The sequence below is a fragment of the Ambystoma mexicanum genome, chromosome 3p (assembly GCF_040938575.1).
Source record: "Ambystoma mexicanum isolate Mex_15411 chromosome 3p, UKY_AmexF1_1, whole genome shotgun sequence".
NCBI lineage: Eukaryota > Metazoa > Chordata > Amphibia > Caudata > Ambystomatidae > Ambystoma > Ambystoma mexicanum.
Window position 1 is genome coordinate 479734115 of NC_090925.1, and position 5194 is coordinate 479739308.

A 5194-nucleotide genomic window follows, 5' to 3' on the forward strand; every position below is an offset into this window, starting at 1 on the left:
TGTTTTTGAGCTCCTTTTGGCCTTTTAAGCGCGTTTTTCGCGCTTAGCCCAAAATGCTGGCCTGGCTCCCAAAATGGCCAGACCACGAGGCTCCTTTGTCCTGTCCGCTGACCGTCTTGCCCCCTTCACCTTCCCCAGGTCGATCCGACCCGGGGCCTTCCTTATTTGGGCATGTACTTTCCCGCGAAGCACAGATGCTTTCGCGGGCTTCTACAGGCCTTGTGTGTGCCTCCAGGATGTGGGCTGGGATGTCTGGTCCCAATACACATCCTGGGTGCCAGAGAGTCTAGTGTGGTGTGAATGCCTGGGACCACCGTGGTCCGTGATAGGTCCACGTATGGTGTGAGTGTTTGATGAGCGGATCTCCCATTGGGTCCCCTCCGTTTTGGCACGAAGGGAACCGTGGATAAGAGGGGGCTGGAAATGCCACTACCATGTCGATCTCCTGAGTTCTCATGAACAAAAGAATACAGGAGCCAAGTATCCTGCAACCACGAGGCTGAACCGAGGAATCGCTGGTGACCCGCTGAAGGACTGCTCCTCTGCACTACTGTCGCCTTGTGAAACCCTTTTTACCTCTGATCGAACCTGAAGGCCTGTACTGGTATTTCGACCCTTGGAATACCGGGGACAGCTATTCTCGGCATCTTCACCATCTCCTGCACGTAAGCCTTCGGAAGTGTCTCTGGGCCATCCAGCAGACTGACCAGCCTACACAGGAGTCTTGCTCTGTAACCGCCGCCAGGTTGTGTTGTATTTCGAGTCCTTGTCACTCTCACACGATTCGTACACTTGGCATTCCCAGGTCTGAAGTGAGTAATGTACATTTGGCTGAGATACTCAACTCTGCTGCTGCAGAATCTACACGACGACGAGACGTCCCCTGCTCCCCTGAACCTGCCAGCACTGAAACTGACGCGGAGAAGCCTGGGTCTGCTTGCATTGGGGACCGGTGAGTAGCATAGGTAGGAACTGGTCGCCCTCCTGCAGGAGCCCATAGCTTTTCCCCGCTGTGTCAAACAGCACCCCTTTCCATACTCGCGCTCTGCATCTGCCTACAGTGGAGGCTGCGCTTGAGTCGCGGAACTCTGTTCTTCTTCATTTGTGCACCAAACTAAACTGCCTGATTCCCTCGAAGAGACTCCGCTTGTTGCCCGTTGGCACCAGCTTGTGCAGGTACTTTTGAGTACAAGGCTCCACTCTTCGTAGGGCTTGGACTTCCTTTTAGTTAGGTGCCTCTGAAGGCGGACTGGGTCTAATCATTATTTCGCACTGCCTGTTTTCCTCCCCTTCTAGGTGGACTACACATTTCGTGCATCTAACGCTTTAGACTCATTTGTATTTGTATATATATTGTATTGGTTTGGTATGTGTTGGTTTACTAGAGTTTTATTGTGATTTCTCGCTACGGTCATTGTTGCAAAGGCCTTGGAATAAATGTATATATATTTTTAATATAACACCTGTTTGGAGTAATTTGTAAGTGTCCTTGCCTTGTGTGCTCATTGCGGGCTTTCAGTCACCCTCACCCCTCTTGAGACCTAGTCTTGACCGCTGCGATCGCTACCCTGATCGGTCTGGCTTGTCCAGAGGTTACCCTGTTCCAAGTAATTAGGTTGGCCTTCTGAACTTCTGCGCCGCCAGGACAGAGTTCAGAAATCCGTCTGAACACCCAACAGCAGGGTCTTTTCACATGTATTGGGACTTCCCTGAGCTGCAGCGGTTCTGGGGGGGGGGTGGCTGAGTTATTGGCGGAACTCACACAAATATTCCAATTCCTGTCTCCACAAAAATACCTGTTTGGTGATATTGGGAAGTGCTCGGAGTGAACTAGAGGACTCTTTCATGTTTCTTGCGCAGTTGCTAAAAAATGCATCCTCCAGGCTTGGAAAAGCCCTACACCTCCGAGCATGAACACCTTTTTACAAGAATTGACGTATGTGAATGAGAACGAGGAACAATATGCACTGACTCAGCCGAGAATGAGCCGACCGAAAGATATCTGGGGCCCGTTCAGGACATACTTATGTGAACTGCCTTCGGACAATGAAGACCCCATGTGAATATGTATCACCTGTGAAAATGAAAAATGCCACTATATAATTTTTTCTTGTTATGTTGTTGGAACGAGTTGTGTACCTGCCACTACCTCAATAAAAAGATGTTTTATAATAATCCGGTGCTGGGGATTTTGAAACCAAACGTCCAGTGGAGACTCTGTGCTGACCTAAGGGAGCTCAACAAACGGGTCCACACTTCCCGATGTCCTCTTCCCTACATTGACCAAGGGCTGGCCCAGATCCAGGGATCAAAGGTATACACTGCCATTGACCTGACCAATGGGTACTGGACTGTGCCTGTTAGTAGGAGGACCACTAGAAGCTGGCCTTTACCTTTGGGCGCAGCAGTACACTTGGACCCGGACTCCCTTCGGATACATCAACTCCGGCAATGAATTTAACATCTTTCTGCATAAGGCCATGCCCGACTTAAGTGAAAGAGGTAACCTGGCCTACGTAGATGATGTGCTAATCAAAAGCTCTACTGTGGAGGAACACATAGCAGAGATCCGTTTTGTTTTGACACAGTTGAGGGCTGCCGGAGCAAAACTCTCTTTCCAAAATGCACAGTGGTGCAGGACCCGTGTCAATTTCTTGGGGCATGAGATAACTCCTGAGGGTCTCTGTTCCCAGGAAAAGAAAGTATAAACACTCCAGAAAATAAACGACCCTACAACTCTGCGGGAACTAAGGAGCCTCCTTGGACTGACTAATTACAGCAGAAAGTTCATTGAGGATTACACAGAGATCACGAGACCCCTGATCCATCTGTTGAAGGGGGGGGGTCAAGTGGGAGTGTGGTCCAGAACAAGCGGAGGCAGTAAGACAACTCAAAAGAAGCCTCTCACAAGCGCCTTGCCTAGCTTACCCTGTCAAAAACAAGGAGTTCTTCTTGGAAACAGGGTTCTCAAATACATGCTTGACTGCAGTATTATCTCAATAGCATGACAAGGTCAATAAAGTTATCTCCTATGTGAATAAAACTTTATCCACTGTGGAGGAAAAATTCAACGATTTTGAGAAGGCACTCCTGGCAACGGTGTGGGCATTGAAGAATTACCGCCCGTTTATCCAGGGGAACACATCATAGTGGAGACTCCATACCAGCCTCTGCAATATCTTCAAAGTGACAGAATCCGGGCCGGAAATGTGAGTAATTCCCGAATTACTTCCTGGATTCTGTCAATGCAAGGCTTTCCTGTGGAGGTCAGATATGGCCAAAACAAGAAGAGTCCCCTTGCGCGAGGTCTGGCTGACTTGCATGATTGTGCCAGAGAAAACTGTCTGGAGGACAAAAGTCTTAAAATCAAGGACAACATGGAGGCATACCTTAATTCACCACACAAGGTCTACGAAGAAGACAAGTGTGAGGGAATGCCCACTGTCTATGTGGATGGGTGCTCCTACCATGTTGACAACAAAGGGGAACAGGAACTTGTGGCCGGTGTGGGGACTGCATGGGTGAATGATGCCCCAGGACCCTCTGCTGCGTACAAGATCGGTCCCCGAAGTAGTCAAGTGGCAGAGCTGATGGCTGTGCATCAAGCCATCCTCACTGCTGTCCAACACCAACTCCACAAACTGGTCATAATCACTGATTCAGATTATGTACGGAACGGGTTTGTGGAGCACCGGGGTAATTGGAAAACCAGAGGCATGCTATGTGCTCATAATAAACCACTAAAACACGGAAAGTTAATACAAAATATTGATCATCTGGTCACCTCGAATGGGATGACCATCTACTGGAAAAAAGATTAAGGGTCATTCTAAATTAGAGGGACCAGACAAAACTGGAAATGACCTAGATGATCAGCTGGCCAAAACCGGAGCCATCCAAGGGGATCTACTTGAGATCGAGTCCCTTTTGGGGGAAATCCAGGTCACTGCTATCACTAAGTCCCTGACATATGCTCACAATGAACTCTCAACCGCGCAATGGAGTAAGGAGACCCCAGATGCTGATTTGATTATGGCTCCAAAAGGGGATCCAATAATTGGTAAGTTTTATCAACACATTGAGGACCCTGAGAAATTTCCCCTGACGGATACCGATTACATTTCTCTCTCTCTCTCTGTCTCTCTCTCTATCACTCTCTCTCTGATGACCACCCGTTACAAATGAGTGTCTCTAACAAACCTTAACCTTGCTCATGTGGCATATCTAGTCACATTTCATCTCAAAATCGCTTCCCTCACCCACAAATGTATCAATAACAAAGCTCCACCTTACCTCATGGATAGATTACGCAAAAGGACTTCTTCCAGACCTACCAGAATAGCCAACGCAAACTGCCTCCAAGTTCCACGTTTCAAACTTGCCACTATAGGAGGAAATAGCTTCCCGGTCAAGGCTGCGCAGTTATGGAACTCCCTCCCCCATGACGTCAGAGAACCTCAGCCTTTCGCAAAATTTAGACAAAACCTCACTAGGTGGCTGAGAGCCAATGACAGCTAACTATTCCACTTGTCACATTGTACATAACTGTATATAACTATATATTATGTGAACAGGACCATGCAGGAGCATGCTCCTTGCTCCCCTGTCCTTGATCTCTCCCTGTTCATATCTGCTTACTATAATATTGCTGATGTCTATGTCTACACGTCCTGCCGTTTCCTTGTACTTGCAATTAGCCGTGCATATCTGTAACCAAGCTCAGCGCATCTCTGTACCTTCATCTGATTTCTATGTATCTGTAAGTTGAGCATATCCTTGTCTGTTTGCGCCCTGATACTCCAGGGTATGGCGCACCATACAAATAATAAACTAAACTAAACTAAACTAAACAGGCCAAAAAGTACCCACCAGTCCCCATCCCTCACCTCAGTGTCCAATGGGATTGAGAAAGCTCTATAAGTTTAGTTATTTGGGAACATGTAATACTGCTAAGAAGAGGGGAAAGGGGTCGATCAATTTGTGGGTTGTAAAGTGCGGACATGAAGGGCAGAACTATTCTGCCGTATGGACAATATTTTTTACTGGATGTGATCATAATATTATGTATTATCTGGTTAAATCGTATTGGAAATGTGTTCACATTCTTAAAAGCTTAACTAGCTGAGCTCCACCCTACTATTGTAATTCATGGAATGTCATGATACTGAAAATCTGGTTGCATTATACTACACAC